The following is a 20,099-nucleotide window of genomic DNA, read 5'->3' as shown; positions in this document are numbered from 1 at the left end:
TTTCCTGGCCATTTGCTCCCGTCTCGTCGGTCTAGGGTGGCACAATCGCCAATTTCTTCGTTTTGGCTTTGCTAAGGGCCTAATGGTCAAAAACTAGCGATTGTGCCATAGCAGACCGCCGAGATGGGTTGCGTTGCCCATGATACTTTGCAGGGGTGGGTAATCAAGTGCTTTCCCTTCCCCTGCAAAGTTTCATGGCGATCCGCTCCTGTCTCGTCTGTCTAGGGTGGCACAATCGCCAATTCTTTCGTTTTGGATTCGTTAAGGGTCCAATGGTCAAAAACTGACGATTGTGCCACCATAGCCCGTCGACATGGATTGTGATGCCCATAAAACTTTTTAGAGGTAGGGATTTAGGTGCTTTTCTTGCCGTGGAAAAGTTTCATGGCCATCCGTCGCGTCGGTCTAGGGTAGCACAATCACCAATTTTTTTGTTTTGGCTTCGTTAAAGGCCCAAGGGTCAAAAATTAGTGATTGTGCCATTGTAGCCCGTGTCCTTCCAATAGTTCATGGCCATCCGCTCCCGTCTCATCAGTCTATGGTGGCACAATCGCCAATTTTTTCGTTTGGGCTTCGCTTAGGGCCTAATGGTCAAAAACTGTCGATTGTGCCATAATAGACTGTAGAGACGGGTTGTGTTCTTCATGAAACTTTGCAGGGGTGGTATTCAAGTGCTTTCCCTATCCCTGCAAAGTTTCATGGCCATCAGCTCTTGTCTCGTCTGTCTAGGGTAGCATAATCACCAATTCTTTCGATTTGGATTCGCTAAGGGCCCAATGGTCAAAAACTGGTGATTGTGCCACCCTAGCCTGTCAAGACGGATTGTGATGCCCATAAAACTTTGCAGGGGCAGGGATTTAGGTTCTTTCCTTGACCCTGAAATGTTTCATGGCCATCCGCTCCCGTCTCGTCGGTTTAAGGTACCACAATTGCCCATTTTTTTTGTTTTGGCTTCGCCAAGGGCCCAATGGTCAAAAATTGGCGATTGTGCCACCGAAGATCGTCGAAACGGATTGTGTTGCCCATGAAACTTTGTAGGGAAGGGGGTTTAGACGCTTTCACTGTGCCTGCAATGTTTCATGGCCATCCTTTCCCGTCTCATAGGTCTAGAGTGGCACAATCTCCAGTTTTTTTGTTGTGGCTTCAGGTCAAAAACTGGTGATTGTTCCACGTAGCCCGTCGATACGGATTGCGATGTCCAGGAAACTTTGCAAGGAGAGGTATCTAGGTGCTTTCCCTGTCCCCGCAATGTTTCATGGCCATCCAGTCCTGTCTCCTTGGTCTACGGTGGCACAATTGACAATTTTTTTGTTTTGGCTTCGCTAAGGATCCAATGGTAAGAAACTAGCAATTCTACTACCATAGCCCATCGAGACGGATTGTGTGCCCATGAAACTTTCCAAGGTGCTCTCCCTACCCCTGCAAAGCTTCATAGCCGTCCTCTCTAGTCTCGTCGGTTTAGGATAGCCATCGTAGACCGTCAGGACAGATTGTGATGCCCATGAAACTTTACAGGGGTAGGTATTTAGATGCTTTTTCTACCCTTGCAACGGTTCATGGCCATCCGCTCCCGTCTCGTCGGTCTAGGGTTCCACAATCGCCAAATTTTTTGTTTTGGCTTCCCTAAGGCCACAATGGTCAAAAACTGGCGATTTGTGTTACCGTAGCCTGTCAAAACGGATTGAGTTGCCCATGAAATTTTCTAGGGGCAAAGATTTAGGTGCTAGCCCTGTGCCTGCAATGTTTCATGGCTATCCTTTCCCGTTTCGTAGGTCTAGGGTGGCACAATCTCAAATTTTTATGTTCTCTCTTCGCTAAGGGCCCAATGGTAAAAAATTGTTGATTGTGCCACCGTAGCCCATCGAGGCCGATTGTGATGCCCATGAAACTTTGCAAGAACTGGAATTTAGGTGCTTTCCCTGCCCTTGCAATGTTTCATGGCCATCCGTTTCTGTCTCGCTGATTTAGGGTGGTACAATTGCCAATTTTTTTGTTTTGGCTTCGCTAAGGACCGCATGGTCAAAACTGGCAATTGTGCCACTGCAGCCCGTCGAGACGTATTTTGTGTCCATGAAACTTTCCAAGGTGCTTTACCTACCCCTGAAAAGTTTCATGGCCATGCGCTCTTATCTCGTCAGTCTAGGGTAGCACAATTGCTATTTTTTTTTTGTTTTGGCTTCTCTAAGGGCCCAACGGTCAAAAACTGGTGATTGTGCCATTGTAAACCGTCAAGACGGATTGCGATGCCCATGAAACTTAATAGGGGTGGGGATGTAGATGCTTTCCCTGCCCTTGCAATGTTTCATGGCCATCCGCTCCTGTCTCGTCCGTCTAGGGTGGCACAATCGCCAATTTCTTCGTTTTGGCTTCCCTAAGGGCCTAATGGTAAAAAACTGGCGATTGTGCCATAGTGGACCCTCGAGACGGGTTGCGTTGCCCATGAAACTTTGTAGAGGTGGGTACTCAAGTGCTTTCCCTTCCCTTGCAAAGTCTCATGGCCATCCGCTTCCGTCTTGTTTGTATAGGGTGGCACAATCGCCAATTCTTTCGTTTTGAATTCGCTAAGGATCCAATGGTAAAAAACTGGCGATTGTGCCACCATAGCCCATCGACACGGATTGTGATACCCATAAAACTGTGCAGAGGCAGAGATTTTGGTACTTTCCTTGCCCTGGAAAACTTTCATGGACATCCGCTCCCATCTCCTCAATCTAGGGTAGCACAATCGCCCAACGGTAAAAAATTGATGATTGTGCCACCTAGCCCGTCCAGATCGATTGCGATGCCCATGAAAGTTGCAAGAACAGGGATTTAGATACTTTCCCTATCCTTGCAACATTTCATGGCCATCCGTTCCCGTCTCATCGGTCTATGGTGGCACAATCGCCAATTTTTTCGTTTTGGCTTCGCTAAGGGCTTAATGGTCAAAAACTGTCGATTGTGCCATAATAGATTGTAGAGACGGGTTGCGTTGCCCATGAAACTTTGCAGAGGTGGTATTCAAGGGCTTTTCCTATCCCTACAAAGTTTCATGGCCATCAGCTCTTGTCTCGTTTTTCTAGGGTGGCACAATCGCCAATTTTTTCAATTTGGATTCGCTAAGGACCTAATGGTTAAAAACTGCCGATTGTGCCACCCTAGCCCGTCAAGACGGATTGTGATGCCCATAAAACTTTGCAGGGGCAGGGATTTAGGTTCTTTCCTTGCCCCTGAAAAGTTTCATGGCCATCCGCACCTGTCTCGTCGGTCTAGGTTAGCACAATCGCCAAGTTTTTCGTTTTGGCTTCGCTAAGGGCCCAATGGTAAAAAATTGGCGATTGTGCCACCGTAGACTGTTGAAACGGATTGTGTTGCCCATGAAACTTTCTTGGGACAAGGGTTTAGATGATTTCCCTGTGCCTGCTTTCATGGACATCCTTCCCGTCTCGTAGGTCTAGGGTGGCACAATCTCCAATTTTTTTGTTCTCGCTTCGGGTCAAAAACTGGTGATTTGACCATCGTAGCTCGTCGATACGGACCGTGATGTCCAAAAAACTTTGCAAGGAGAGGGATTTAGGTCCCCGTAATTTTTCATAGCCATCTAGTTTTGTCTCGTTGGTCTCCGGTCTCGTCTCATCGGTCCACGGTGGAAAAATCGCCCAAAGGGCTTCGCTAAAGGCCTAATGGTAAAAAACTAGTGATTGTACCATAGTAGACCGTCGAGACGGGTTGTGTTGCCCATGAAACTTTTCATAGGTCAAGTGCTTTTCTTACCCCTGCAAAGTTTCATGGCCATCCGCTTCCGTCTCATCGGTCTACGATAGCACAATCGCCAATTTTTTCGTTTTGGCTTGGCTAAGGGCCTAATGGTAAAAAAATGGTGATTGTGCCACCGTAGACCGTCGAGACGGATTGCGATGCCCATGATCTTTACATGGACAAGGGTTTAGATGCTTTCCCTACCCTTGCAACGTTTAATGGCCACGCTCCTGTTTCGTCGGTCTAGGGTGGCACAATCACCAATTTTTTTGTTTTGGCTTCACTAAGGGCTCAATGGTCAAAAACTGGCGATTGCGCCACTGTAGCCCATCGAAACGTATTGCGTTGCCCATGAAACTTTGTAGGGACCAATATCTAGGTGCTTTCCCTGCACTTGCAATGTTTCATGGCCATCCTTTCTTGTCTCGTAGGTCTAGAGTGGCATAATCTCCAATTTTTTTGTTCTGGCATTGCTAAGGACCCAATGGTAAAAAACTAGTGATTGTGCCACCGTAGCCCGTCGATACGGATTCCGATGCCCAGGAAACTTTGCAAGGAGAGGGATTTAGGTGCTTTCCCTATCCCCTCAATATTTCATGGCCATCCAGTCCTGTCTCGTTGATCTAGGGTGGCACAATCGCCAATTTTTTCATTTTGGCTTCGCTAAGGACCTAATGGAAAAAACTAGCAATTCTGCCACCGTAGCCTGTCAAGACGGATTGTGTGCCCATGACACTTTCTAAGGTGCTTTCCGTACGCATGAAAAGTTTCATAGCCATCGGCTCTTGTCTCGTTGGTCTAGGGTAGCACAATCGCCAATTTTTTTGTTTTGGCTTTGCTAAGGCCCCAATGGTAAAAAACTGGTGATTGTGCCACCGTAGCCAGTCGAGACGGATTGCGATGCCCATGAAACTTTGCAAGGACAAGGATTTAGGTGCTTTCCCTTCCCCCACAATGTTTCATAGCCATCCATTCGAGTCTCTTTGGTCTAGGGTGGCAAAATCGCAAATTCTTTCGTTTTGCCTTCGCTAAGGGCCTAATGGTAAAAAACTAGTAATTGTGCCATAGGAGACTGTTGAGACGGGTTGCGTTGCCCATGAAACTTTTTAGGGGTGGGTATTCAAGTGCTTTCCTTGTCCCTGCAAAGTTTCATGTCCATCGGCTCTCGTCTCGTCTGTCCAGGGTGGCACAATCGCCAATTCTTTCGATTTGGATTCGCTAAGGGCCCAATGGTCAAAAATTGGTTATTGTGCCACCGTAGCCTGCGAAACGAACGCTGACACCGATAAAACTTTGCAGCGGCAGTGATTTAGGTGGTTTCCTTGTCCATGAAACTTTGTAGGGTGGGTATTCAGGGATTATGCCATCGTAGACCGTCAAGACGGATTACAATGCCCATGAAAATTTACAGGGGTAGGGATTTAGACTCTTTCCCTATCCCTGCAACTTTTCATGGACATCTGCTCCCGTCTCATTGGTCTATGGTGGCACAATCACCAATTTTGTTTTTTTGGCTTCGCTAAGGGCCTAAGGGTCAAAAACTGGCAATTGTGCCATAGTAGACTGTCGGGACGGGTTGCGTTTCCCATGAAACTTTGCAGGGGTGGGTATTCAAGTACTTTCCCTGTCCGTGCGAAGTTTCATGGCCATCGGCTCTTGTCTCGTCTATCTAGGGTGGCACAATTGCCAATTCTTTCGATTTGGATTCGCTAAGGGCCCAATGGTAAAAAACTGGCGATTATGCCACCGTAGCCCGTCGAGACGGATTGTGATACCCATAAAACTTTGCAAGGATGGGGATTTAGATGCTTTCCTTTCCCCTAAAAAGTTTCATAACCATCCGCTCCCGTCTCATCTGTCTAGGGTGGTGGCACAATCACCAACTTTTTCGTTTTGGCTTCGCTAAGGGCCTAATGGTCAAAAAGTGGAGATTGTGCCATAGTAGACCAACGAGATGGGTTGCGTTGCCCATGAAACTTTTCCGGGGTGGGTATTCAAGTGCTTTCCCTACCCCTGCAAAGTTTCATGGCCATCCACTCCCGTCTCGTCGGTCTACGGTAGCACAATTGCCAATTCTTTCGTTTTGGATTCGCTAAGGGCCCAATGGTCAAAAACTGGCTAGTGTGCCACCGTAGCCCGTCGAGACGGATTGTGATGCCCATAAAACTTTGCAGGAGTAGGGATTTAGGTGCTTTCCTTGCCCCTAAAAATTTTCATGGCCATTTGCTTGCGTCTCATCGATCTAGGGTAGCACAATCACCAATTTTTTCGTTTTGCCTTGGCTAAGGACCTAATGGTAAAAAAAACTGGCGATTGTGCCACCGTAGATCGTCGAGATGGATTGCGATGCCCATGTAAATTTACATGGGCAAGGATTTATATGCTTTCCCTACCCTTGCAACGTTTCATGGCCATCCGCTCCCATCTCATTGGTCTAGGGTGGCACAATCATCAATTTTTTCATTTTGGCTTCCCTAAGGACCCAATGGTCAAAAATTGGCGATTGTGCCACCGTAGCCCGTCGAGACGTATTGTGTGCACATGAAACTTTCCAAGGTGCTTTTCATACCCTGGAAAGTTTCATGGCCATCCGTTTTCGTCTCGTCGGTCTAGGGTAGCACAATCGCCATTTATTTGTTTTGGCTTTGCTAAGGCCCCAATGGTCAAAAACTGATGATTGTGACACCGTAGCCCGTCAAGACAGATTGCGATGCCCATGAAACTTTGCAAGGTAAGGATTTAGGTGCTTTCCTTAGCCTCGCAAGGTTTCATGGCCATCCGTTCCCGTCTCATTTGTCTAAGGTGGCACAATCGCAAATTTTTTTGTTTTGGCTTTGCTAAGGACCAAATGGGCAAAAACTGACGATTGGTCAAAAACTGACAATTGTGCCATCGTAGCCCGTCAAGACGAATTTTGTGACCACGAAACTTTCCAAGGTGCTTTCCTACCCCTGCAAAGTTTCATAGCCATCCACTCCCGTCTCGTCGGTCTAGGGTAGCATAATTGCCATTTTTTTCGTTTTGGCTTCGCTAAGGGCCCAACGGTAGAAAACTGTTGATTGTGCCATCGTAGACCATCAAGAAGGATTGCGATGCCCATGAAACTTTACAATGGCAGGGATTTAGATACTTTCCCTGCCCTTGCAATGTTTCATGGTTATCTGCTCCCGTCTTGTCGCTTTAGGATGGCACAATCGCCAAGTTTTTTCATTTTGGCTTCGCTAAGGGCCTAATGGTCAAAGACTGGTGATTGTGCCATAGTAGACAGCCGAGACGGGTTGCATTGCCCATGAATCTTTTCAGGGGTAGTTTTAGAATCTTTTCCTACCCCTGCAAAGTTTCATGGCCATCCGCTCCCATCTCGTCGGTCTAGGGTAGCACAATTGCCAATTTTTTTGTTTTGGCTTCGCTAAGGGGCCAATGGTCAAAAACTATTAATTGTGCCATCGTAGATGCCCATGAAACTTTACAAGGGTGGGGATTTAGAAACTTTCCCTGCCCTTGCAAGATTTTATGGCCATCCGCTCCCGTCTCGTCGGACTAGGGTGACACAATCACCAATTTTTAATTTTTTTAATTTTGGCTTTGCTTAAGGGCCTAATGATAAAAAACTGGCGATTGTGCCATATTAGATCGTCGAGATGGGTTGCGTTGCCCATGAAACTTTGCAGGGGTGGGTATTCAAGTGCTTTCCCTACCCCTGCAAAGTTTCATGGCCATCCGCTCTTGTCTCGTCTGTCTAGGGTGGCACAATCGCCAATTCTTTCGTTTTGGATTCGCTAAGGGCCCAATGGTTAAAAACAGGCGATTGTGCGACGGTAGCCCGCCGAGACGGATTGTGATGCCCATAAAACTTTACAGGGGTGAGGATTTAGGTGCTTTCCTTGCCCTTGAAAAGTTTCATGGCCATCCGCTTCTGTTTCTTCTGTCCAGGGTAGCACAATCACCAATTTTTTTGTTTTGGCTTAGCTAAGGGCCCAATGGTAAAAGACTGGCGATTGTGTCACCGTAGCCCGTCGAGACGGATTGCGATGCCAATGAAACTTTACATGGGCAAGGATTTAGATGCTTTCCCTTCCCTTGCAATGTTTCATGGCCATCCGCTCTCGTCTCGCTGGTTTAGGGTGGCACCATCACCAATTTTTTCGTTTTCGCTTCGCTAAGGGTCCAATGGTAAAAAACTGGCAATTGTGCCACGGTAGCCCGTCGAAAAAAATTTCGTTGTCCATGAAACATTGTAGGGGCAAATATTTAGGTGCTTTCCTTATGCCTGCAAAGTTTCATAGCCATCCACTCACGTCTGGTCATTCTAGTATAGCACAATCCCCAATTTTATTGTTTTGGGTTCACTAAGGGCCCAACGATAAAAGACTCGTGATTGTGCCATCATAGACCATCAAGATGGATTTCGATGCCCATGTAACTTTACAGGGGTGGTGATTTAGATGCTTTTCCTACCGTTGCAACGTTTCATGGCCATCCGATCCCGTCTCGTCGGTCTAGGGTGGCAGAATCGCCAATTTTTTTGTTTTGGCTTCACTAAGGGTATAATGGTCAAAAACTAGCGATTGTGCCATAATAGACTGTCTAGACGGGTTTCATTATCCATGAAACTTTGCATGGGTAGGTAATCAAGTGCTTTCCCTGCCCCTGCAAAGTTTCATGGCCATCCGTTCCCGTCTCCTCTGTTAAGGGTGACACAATCGCCAATTCTTTCATTTTGGATTCGCTAAGGGTCAAATGGTAAAAAACTGGCGATGGTGCCACCATAGCCCGTTGGGAGGGATTGTGATGCTCATAATACTTTATAGGGGTGGGGATCTAGGTGCTTTCCTTACCCTTGAAAATTTTCATGGCCATCCGCTCCCGTCTTGTTAGTCTAGGGTAGCACAATCGCCATTTTTTTTGTTTTGGCTTCGCGAAGGGCCCAACGATGAAAAACTGGTGATTGTGCCATCATAGACCGTTAAGAGGGACTGCGATGCCCATAAAATCTTATAGGGACATAGATTTAGATGCTTTCCCTGTCCTTGCAATGTTTCATGGCCATCTGCTTCCATCTCATCGGTCTACGGTGGCACAATCGCCAATTTTTTCGTTTTGGCTTCGCTAAGGTATAATGGTCAAAAACTGGCGATTGTGCCATAGTTGACTGTCGAGACGGGTTGCGTTGCCCATGAAACTTTGCAGGGGTAGGTATTCAAGTGCTTTCCCTGCCCCTGCAAAGTTTCATCTAGGATAGCACAATCGCCAATTTTTTTGATTCGGATTCGCTAAGGGCCCAATGGTGAAAAGCTGGAGATTGTGCCATCGTAGCCTGTCAAGACGGATTGTGATGCCCATAAAAATTTGCAGGGGTGGGGATTTAGGTGGTTTTCTTGCCCCTAAAAATTTTCATGGCCATCTGCTCACGTCTCATCTGTCTAGGGTGGCACAATCATCAATTTTTTTGTTTTGTCTTCGCTAAGGGCCTAATGGTAAAAAAGTGGCGATTGAGCCATAGTAGACCGTTGAGACGGGTTGCGTTGCCCATGAAACTTTGCAAGGGTGGGTATTCAAGTGCTTTCCCTACCCCTTCAGATTTTCATGGCCATCCGCTCCCGTCTCGTCGGTCTAGGGTGGCACAATCGCCAATTCCTTCGTTTCGAATTCGCTAAGGGCCCAATGGTCAAAAACTGGCGATTGTGCCATCGTAGCCCGTCGAGACGGATTGTGATGCCCATAAAACTTTGCAAGGGCTAGGATTTATGTGCTTTTCTTACCCCTGAAAAGTTTCATGGCCACTCGCTCCCGTCTCGTCGGTCTAGGGTAGCACAATGGCCAATTTTTTCGTTTTGGCTTGGCTAAGGGTACAATGGTAAAAAACTAGTGATTGTGCCATCGTAGACCGTTGAGACAGATTGCGATGCCCATGAAACTTTACATGGCTAAGGATTTATAATTTCCCTACGGTTCCAACGTTTCATGGCCATCCGCTCCCGTCTCGTCTGTCTAGGGTGGCACAATCGCCAATTTTTTCGTTTTGGTAAAACTGGTGATTGTGCCACCGTAGCCCGTCAAAATGGATTGTGGTACTCGTGAAACTTTCTAGGGGCAAAGATTTAGGTGCTCTCCCTCCACCTGCAATGTTTCATGGCCATCCTTTCCCATCTCGTAGGTCTAGGGTGGCACAATCACCAATTTTTTTGCTCTCGCTTCGCTAAGGGCCAAATGGTCAAAAACTGGTGATTGTGCCACCGTAGCCCGTCGAGACAGATTGCGATGCCCATGAAACTTTGCAAGGATAGGTATTTTGGTTCTTTCCCTTCCCCCATAATGTTTCGTGGCCATCCGTTTCTGTCTCGTTGGTCTAGGGTGGCACAATCGCCAATTCTTTCGTTTTGGCTTCGCTAAAATGGTAAAAAACTGGCGATTGTGCCACGGTAGCCCGTAGAGACGGGCGGACTGTGTGCCCATGAAACTTTCCAAGGTGATTTCTCTATCCCTGCAAAGTTTATGTCCATTTGCTCCCGTCTCGTTGGTCTAGGGCAGCAGTCGCCAATTTTTTGTTTTGGCTCGCTTAGGACCAAAAGATCAAAAACTGGTGATTCTACCATTGTAGACCGTCAAGACGAATTGCAATGCCCATGAAACTTTATAGGGGTGGGGATTTAGATGCCTTTCCTGCTCTTGCAATGTTTCATGGCCATCTGGTCCCGTCTCGTTGCTCTAGGGTGGCACAATAGCCAATTTTTTCATTCTGTCTTCGCTAAGGGCCTAATGGTCAAAAACTGGCAATTGTGCCATAGTAGACCGTCGAGACAGGTTGAGTTGCTTTGCAGAGGTGGGTATTCAAGTGATTTCCCTGCCCCTGCAAAGCTTCATGGACATCCGCTGCTGTCTCGTCTGTCTAGGGTGGCACAATCACCAATTCTTTCGTTTTAAATTCGCTAAGGGCCCAATGGTAAAAAACTAGCAATTGTGCCATCGTAGCCCGTTGAGATGGATTATGATGCCCATAAAACTTTGTAGGGATGGGGGTTTAGGTGCTTTTCTTGCCCCTAAAATGTTTCATGGCCATCCACTCCTGTCTCGTCGGTCTAGGGAACCACAATCGCCAATTTTTTCGTGTTGGCTGCGTTAAGGGCCCAATGGTAAAGAACCGGCGATTATGCCACCGTAGACCATCGAGACGGATTGCGATGCCCATGAAACTTTATTTTGGGCAAGGATTTAGACGATTTTCCTTCCCTTGAAACGTTTCATGGCCATCTGCTCTTGTCTCATGGGTCTAGGGTGGCAGAATCGCCAATTTTTTCGTTTTGGCTTCGCTAAGGGCCCAATGGTCAAAAACTGGTGATTGTGCCATCGTAGCCCTTTGAAACAGATTGCGTTGCCCGTGAAACTTTGTAGGGACAAATATTTAGGTGCTTTCCCTGCGCTTGGAATGTTTCATGGCCATCCTTTCCCGTCTCATAGGTGCGGGGTGGCACAATCGCTAAATTTTGTTGTTCTGGCTTCGCTAAGGGCCCAATGGTAAAAAACTAGTGATTGTGCCCCCGTAGCCCGTCGAGATGGATTGCGATGCCCATGAAACTTTGCAAAGACAAGGATTTAGGTGCTTTCCTTGTCCCCCCAATGTTTCATGGCCATTCGTTCCTGTCTCATTGGGCTAGGGTGGCAGAATCGCCAATTTTTTCGTTTTGGTTTTGCTAAAGACCCAATGGTCAAAATTGGCGATTGTGTCACCGTAGCCGGTCAAAACAAATTGCGTTGCCCATGAAACTTTGTAGGGGAAAAGATTTAGGTGCTTTCCCTACACTTGCAATGTTTCATGGCCATCCTTTCCCGTCTCATAAGTCTAGGGTGGCACAATATCCAATTTTTTTGTTCTGGCTTCGCTAAGGACCCAATGGTCAAAAAATGGTGATTGTGCCATCGTCTGTTACCATATACATGTGGTAGTGATGTGTGTGAACACACTAGGACCACCGAGGCATGTTTTCCCTCTTTAGGAGTTTTTTTCCCCCGAGCATTGTATATACGCCCATCACTCTAGGGCTATCAATCTTTCCATTGCACACTAACACACTCTCTATTGTGTGCCTTGAGCTTCCTTCATCTTCTCCAAGCTGTGTGCGTTTCTCTGCAACCCTAATTCCAACAATTGGTATCAGAACAGGTTGCATCCTCCCGGCTCAGTCGCTAGGAGCTCCAGCACACGCCTACTCACTTTCTTTGATTTTTGTGAGCTTTGGCGAACTTTTGCAGGTCGACAATGTTTTTTGATTTGGGCTCATTTCCGCCTCCATTTCCACTACAGGCAGTACTACACAGGCTATTTCATCATTTTGTGCAAAATTTTTGTCACTGCAGTTTTCTGCATAACAGGTGCCTTACAGTCTATACTGCTTGTGCTATATAGCACGTGTTGTTCCCGCTTTGTTTCTCCTCGTTTTGGGTAGTTTTCACATTAGGTGTAGCATTTACCATGGCTGACAACAAACAGCTGTGTTCAAGATGTTTACTGCTGAGGACAGATTGGATGGGGACAATTACCCTCTGTGGGCTTACATGATGCAACTTGTTCTTGTGTCAAAGGGCATCTGGAATATTGTGCAGGGCATTGATATATGTCCTGGTTCTTAGGATGCAGGCGATGTTGCAGGTCTTGCTGCAAGAATTGCTGCTATTAGAGTTGTTTTGCCTACGGCGACAGAACAATCTCGTTGGGATGTAAAGGATGCGTAGGCTCATGCATTGATTGCCTTGTCTGTGAAGTGCACCATTGTTCCTCACATTCGTTCAGCAAAATCTGCAAACAGGCTTGGGATATTTTGGCTGGTCTTTACGCAAGTCGCAATGAGGCTAAAATTGCTTTGCTGCGTAAAGAGCTGGAGTCGAAGATTATGCATGAGGAAGATGATATGGACACTTTCCTTGCTGGTGTCAAGGATATCAATGAGCAACTTATTTTTGTAGGTGAAGTCATTTCAGACAGTTCCCTTGTGCAGACTGTTCTTGATGCCTTACCAGATTCTTACCAGGCTTTTGCTAGTACTTGGAGACTTATGATCCAAGGAAATCCTGAAGTTGTCAAGTTTGATGCATTATGCACATTGCTATTGCAAGAGTCACTTTCCAAAAAAAACAAGACTAGAAAGCGTGCAGTTGAACAGGATTTTATTGCTTCTCAAAGAAAGGGTGGTAACACTAATGCAGCCACTTCTTATGGTTCTGCTGTGAGTGGCAAAACTTTTGTTCCCAATGCTTCTGCTGGTAGCACTTCGTCTGACAATTCTGGTGATAAGGGAAAAACGAAGATGCGTTGCCATTATTGTAAAGCTAATGATCACTTGATCAAGCAGTGTCCTAAGTTGAAGGCCAAGAGGCTAAGAAGAAAGAGGGTGGTTCCACTGCAAATGCTGGTTCCACTACAAATGCAACCATTGTTAGTGCAAAGTACACTTATAATCATGTTGTGCATGATGCATGCTTGTCAGTTGCTGCAGATTCACATGTGTGGTATTTTGACAGTGGTGCTACAAAGCACATTACCTCACATCGTGAATTATTTACCTCTCTTGAGTCTGTCCCTCATGGGAATTTAGTCACTTGTGCCAACAATGCCTCTTATCCGATTCAAGGGGTTGGAAAGATTGTGCTTACTGCTACAAAATGGCAGTTCTTTCACACTTGTTGATGCACTTTATGTACCTGGGATCAAGAAGAATCTTTTGTCTATATCCGCACTTGCTAGACTTCGACTTGTAGTCAAATTTGTGGATGACAGATGTACAATTCATGATCTCAATTTTGGTGATGAAATTGTTGCATCTGGCCTTTTGTGCCGTGGGTTGTATAAGCTCACTTTTTATGACAAGTGTGGACAAAATTTTGCAAATGTAGTTGCAAATTCAAGGGCTATTTCAGATGCAAAACTTTGGCATGCACGTTTTGGGCATCTGAATTTTGCTAGTTTGCTGCGTTTGCAAAACTCTGATATGGTTGCTTCTTTTCCGCCTCTTGAAGCACCTATCAAACATGTTTGTGAAGCCTGTATTTTGGGTAAAATGCAGCGTTCTAACTTTCCAAAGGATGGTTTAGTTAGGGCCACATGCAGGTTGCAGCTTGTGCATAGTGATGTTTGTGGGCCATGCAAACTCCGTCCTTGGGAAATTACCTGTACTTCGCGACTTTCATTGATGATTACTTCAAGCATGCACGGGTATTTCTTCTTAAATCAAAGTTCGAAGTTTTTATGTGCTTCAAAAATATCTGGCTATGGTTGAAAATGTATCGAAATGTACTATGGGAACCTTCCGTTCCGATCGAGGGGGGGAGTATATGTCTCATGAATTTAATGCATTCCTGGCTAGTTGTGGGATACAGTGTCGTATACACCTCAGCCAAATGGGGTTGCTGAGAGGAAAAACAGGTCTCTTACAAAAATGGCAAGATGTATGGTGAAGAGTCAAGCTTTACCACATTCTTTTTGGCTCAAGGATGTCATGTGTGCCACTTATGTACTCAACATGTGTCCTACGAAAGCGTTGTAGTCTATGACTCCATATGAATCATGGCATGATAGAAAACCATCTATTGAGCACATGCGTGTTTTTGGCTGTTTGGCTTATGGTTTAGTGCCACAAGTGCAACGGAGAAAATTGGATGATAAGGATGTCAAATGTATTTTTGTTGGTTATAGTGTTGAAAGCAAAGGTTATAGGTTGTATTATCCGCAAACAAAGCGTATTTTGGTTTCATGGGATGTAGTATTTGTGGAAGATTCTGTTCAGCCCTTATTGTCATGTACTAGAGATAGTAATGTAAGCTCACAGGACGTTTATGACACTTTGTTGCCTCTTTTTAGTGGAAGTTCAAATGTAAATTCCAATGAGGAAAATGTACAGCCTATGGGGGTTTCCAAAATGTTATAGATTAGCCTATTACTGATGTAGATGTACATGATGTACTTGATGAGGAAAGGGTTGAAAATGAGCAGGCTAGAGGTATGCCAAAATGGCTGGTGCACACTTTGCCTGACAGTTAATTGGATGCACCTTTGTCTAGTGGTACTTGTTCAGGCTCTTGCCATGCATCTTATGCATCAGATTGTTATGCTTTGGCTGTGTCTAACTTACATGATGTTGAGGAACCTCTGTCTTTTGATGAAGCACAAAATTCAAAAAATTGGATGGCTACCAATCAGAATATGATGCACTTATAGAAAATGACACATGGACTTTATGTGATTTGCCTCCTGGAAAAAAGGCCATTGGTACGAAGTGGGTTTACAAGTTGAAACGCAAGCGTGATGGTGAGATCGATCGCCATAAGGCTTGATTGTTGCAAAGGGTTATGCACAGCAAAAAGGCATAGATTATGAAGAGACTTTTGCTCCAACTTGTCGTATGACTAGTGTGCATTTTCTATGTGCATTGGCAACTCATTTTGGTTGGGATGTACATCAATCAGACATTGTTACTGCTTTCTTGAATGGTGACATATTTGAGGAAGTTTATGTAACACAGCCTCGCGGTTTTGTCAAGGAAAGACAAGAGGACAAAGTGTGCAAATGTAACAAGGATTTGTATGTGTTGAAGCAATCTCCTTCTGCTTGGTATGAGAAAGCTGACAGGCATTTGTTCAAACAAGGCTTTTGTAACAGCCCAACAAAAAGCACATTGTATGTAAAGCGTGAGGGTGATGTACTTCTCGGATCACTGGACCAAATGAGAGACATATTGCTAAATTTAAGGCTTATTTGAATGCTACTTTCAAGATGAAAGATTTGGGGTTGTTGCATCATTACTTGGGCATACAGTTTAAGCAGTGTGATGGTGGTATTGCCTTGTATCAGAAAAGTTACATAGAGACATTGTTATGTAAGTTTGGACTTGAGGATTGTAAACCTATTGCCACTCCCATGGAAACAGATTTGAAATTGAGTCTACATGATGCTGGTGATCCTGCAGATGTCACTCTTTACCAAACTATTGTTGGATGCCTCATTTATCTATGCAACACGAGGCTAGATATTCAGTTTGCAGTCTCACAAGTCAACAAATTTATGCATAGCACAGGGTCTAAGCATTGGCAGGTTGTCAAGAGGATTTTTTTCTACCTTAGTGGCACTTTACATCTTGGCTTGTTTTATCCCAAGAGGGGATCATTGCCGCCAGAGTTACATGCTTTGCGAACTCAGATTGGGCTGGTTGTTTTGACACAGAATGTCCACAAGTGGTTTTTGTTTCATGCTTGCAGCTCATGTATATCTTGGTTGAGTAAGAAGCAACCTACTCTGGCCACTTTGATTTGTGAGGCTAAGTATAGGGCAGTCTTCACAACTACGGTTGAGTGTGTATGGCTCAGACGCCTTATGGCTGATTTGGGTGTTGGATAGGACACTGGTGATTGTGCCATCGTAGACCGTCAAGACGGATTGCGATGCCCATGAAACTTTACAGGGGTAGGGATTTAGATGCTTTCCCTATCCTTGCAATGTTTCATGGCCATCCACTCCCGTCTCGTCGGTCTAGACTGGCATGATCGCCAATTTTTTTGTTGTGGCTTCGCTAAGGACCTAATGCTAAAAAACTGGCGATTGTGCCATAGTAGACCATCGAGGCCGGTTGCGTTGCCCATGAAACTTTGCACGGGTGGGTACTTAAGTGCTTTTCCTTCCCCTGCAAAGTTTCATGGCCATCCGCTCCCGTCTCGTCTGTCCAAGGTGGCACAATCGCCAATTCTATCGTTTTGGATTCGCTAAGGGTCCAATGGTCAAAAATTGGCGATTGTGCCACCATAGCCCATCGAAACGGATTGTGATGCCCATAAAACTTTGCAGGGGTGGGGATTTAGGTGCTTTCCGTGCCCCTTAAAAGTTTCATGGCCATCCGCTCCCGTCTTGTTGGTTTAGGGTAGCACAATCGCCAATTTTTTTGTTTTGGCTTCGCTAAGGGCCCAACGATCAAAAACTGGTGATTGTGCCATTGTAGACTGTCAAGACGGATTGCGATGCCCATGTAACTTTATAGGGGTAGGGATTTAGATACTTTTCCTACCCTTGCAACATTTCATGGCCATCCGCTTCCGTCTTGTCGGTCTAGAGTGGCACAATCGCCAATTTTTTTGTTTTGGCTTCACTAAGGGCCTAATGGTAAAAAACTAACAATTGTGCCATAGTAGACCATGGAGAAGGGTTGGGTTGCCCAGGAAACTTTGCACGGGTGGATATTAAGGTGCTTTCCTTGCCCTTGCAAAGTTTCATGGCCATCTACTCCCATTTCGTCAGTCTAGGGTGGCACAATTGCCAATTCTTTCGTTTTGGATTCGCTAAGCCTGGCCCAATGGTAAAAAACTGGCGATTGTGCTACTGTAGCCCGTCCAGACGTATTGTGATGCCCATAAAACTTTTCAAGGGCAGAGATTTAGGTGCTTTCCTTGCCCCTAAAAAGTTTCACGGCCATCCACTCCCGTCTCGTCAGTCTAGGGTAGCACAATCGCCAATGTTTTCGTTTTTGCTTCGCTGAGGGCCCAATTGTAAAGAATTGGTGATTGTGCCACCGTAGACCGTCAAGACGATTGCGATGCCCATAAAACTTTACATGGGCAAGGATTTAGATGCTTTCCTTGACCTTGCAATGTTCCTATCTAGTTGGTCTAGGGTGGCACAATCGCCAATTTTTCCGTCTTGGCTTCGCTAAGGGCCCAATGGTAAAAATTGACGATTGTCCCACCGTAGCCCGTCGAAACAGATTGTGTTGCCCATGAAAATTTGTAGGGGCAAATATTTAGGTGCTTTCCCTGTGCCTACAATGTTTCATGGCCATCCTTTCTCGTCTCATGGGTCTAGGGTGGCACAATCACCAATTTTTTTGTTCTCGCTTTGCTAAGGTCCGAATGGTCAAAAACTGGTGATTGAGCCATCGTAACCCATCGAGACGAATTGCGATGCCCATGAGACTTTTCAAGGACAAGGATTTCGATGCTTTCCCTGCCCCCACATTGTTTCATGGCCATCCGTTCCCGTTTTGTTGGTCTAGGGTGGCACAATCGTAAATTTTTTCCTTTTGGCTTCGCTAAGGATGCAATGGTAAAAAACTGACGATTATGCCACCGTAGCCCATCGAGACAGATTGTGTACCCATGAAACTTTCCAAGGTTCTTTTCCTACCCTTGCAAAGTCTCATAGCCATCAGCTCCCGTCTGTTCGGTCTAGGGTAGCACAATTGCCAATTTTTTCGTTTTGGCTTCGTTAAAGGCCCAACGGTAAAAAATTGGTGATTTTGCCATCGTAGACAGTCAAAACGGATTGCAATGCCTATGAAGCTTTATAGGGATGGAGATTTAGATGCTTTCCCAACCCTTGCAACATTTTATGGCCATCTGCTCCCGTCTCGTTGGTCTAGGGTGGCACAATCACCAATTTTTTTGTTTTGGCTTCGCTAAGGGCCTAATGGTCAAAAGTTGGCGATTGTGCCATAGTAGGACCATCGAGACGGGGGTCGCGTTTCCCATAAAACTTTGCACGGGTGGATACTCAAGTTCTTTCCCTGTTCGTCTCGTCTGTCTAGGGTAGCACAATCGCCAATTCTTTCGTTTTGGATTCGCTAACGGTCCAATGGTAAAAAACTGGCGATTATGCCACCATAGCCCGTCGAGATGCATTGTATGCCCATAAAACTTTGCAGGGTGGGGATTTAGGTTCATTCCTTGCCCCTGAAAAGTTTCATGGCCATTCGCTCCTGTGACGTCGGTCTAGGGTAGAAAAATCACCAATTTTTTTGTTTTGGCTTCGCTAAGGGCCTAACGGTCAAAAACTGGTGATTGTGCCATCGTAGACCGTTAAGCAGGATTGGGATGCCCATGAAACTTTACAGGGGCACATATTTAGATTCTTTTCCTACCCTTGTAATGTTTCATGGCCATCTTCTCCCGTCTCGTCGATCTACAGTGGCAAAATCGCCAATTTTGTCGTTTTGGCTTCGCTAAGGGCATAATGGTCAAAAACTGGTAATTGTGCCATACTTGACTCTCGAGACATGTTGCATTGAAGATGAAATTTTGTAGGGGTGGGTATTCAAGTGCTTTCCCTACCCTTGCAAAGTTTCATGGCTATCCTGCCCGTCTCGTCTGTCTAGGGTAGCACAATCGCCAATTCTTTCGATTTGGATTCGCTAATGGCCCAATGGTCAAAAACTGGAGATTGTGCCATCGTAGCCTGTCGAAACGGATTGTGATGCCCATAAAACTTTGCAAGGGTAGGGATTTAGGTGCTTTCCTTGCCCCTAAAAATTTTCATGGCCATCCACTTGCGTCTCTTCTATCTAGGGTGGCACAATCACCAATTTTTTCGTTTTGGCTTCGCTAAGGGCCTAATGGTAAAAAAGTGGAGATTGTGCCATAGTAGACCATCAAGACAGGTTGTGTTGCCCATGAAACTTTGCAGGGGTAGGTATTCAAGTTCTTTCCTTACCCCTACAACGTTTCATGGCCATCCGCTCCCGTCTCGTCGGTCTAGGGTGGCACAATCGCCAATTCCTTCGTTTTGGATTCGTTAAGGACCCAATGGTCAAAAACTAGCGATTGTGCCATCGTAGCCCGTCGAGACGGATTATGATGCCTATAAAACTTTGTAGGGGTGAGGATATAGGTGCTTTTCTTGCCCTTAAAAAGTTTCTTGGCTATTCGCTCGCGTCTCGTCGGTCTAGAGTTGCACAATCGCCAATTTTTTGTTTTGGTTTGGTTAAGGGCCCAATGGTAAAAAACTGGCGATTGTGCCACCGTAGACCGTCGAGACGGTTTGCGATACCCATGAAGCTTTACATAGGCAAGGACTAGATAATTTCCCTACCCTTGCAATGTTTCATGGCCATCCTCTCCCGTCTTGTGTGTTTAGGGTGGCATAATCGCCAATTTTTTCGTTTTGGCTTCGCTAAGGCCCAATGGTAAAAAACTGGCGATTGTGCCACCATAGCCTGTCGAAACGGATTGCGTTGCCCGTGAAACTTTTTAGGGGAAAATTTTTAGGTGCTTTCTCTCCATTGCAATGTTTTGATGGCCATCCTTTTCCGTCTCGTAGGTCTAGGGTGGCATAATCACCAATTTTTTTGTTCTGGCTTTGCTAAGGGCCTAATAGTAAAAAACTAGTGATTGTGCCAGCGTAGCCCGTCGAGACGGATTGCAATGCCCATGAAACTTTGCAAGGACATGAATTTAGGTGCTTTTATTGCCCCCCCATTGTTTCATGGCCATCCGTTTTTGTCTCCTCGGTCTAGGCTGGCACAATCGCCAATTATTTCGTTTTGGCTTCGTTAAGGACCCAATGGTAAAAAACTGGCGATTGTGCCACGATAACCCGTAGAGACGGATTGTGT

Source organism: Adiantum capillus-veneris, chromosome 9 (genome assembly GCF_014529385.1).
Source record: "Adiantum capillus-veneris isolate H3 chromosome 9, ASM1452938v2, whole genome shotgun sequence".
Classification (NCBI taxonomy): Eukaryota; Viridiplantae; Streptophyta; class Polypodiopsida; order Polypodiales; family Pteridaceae; genus Adiantum; species Adiantum capillus-veneris.
The sequence above is the reverse complement of the archived record's forward strand: the minus strand, read 5'-3'. Positions refer to the sequence as shown.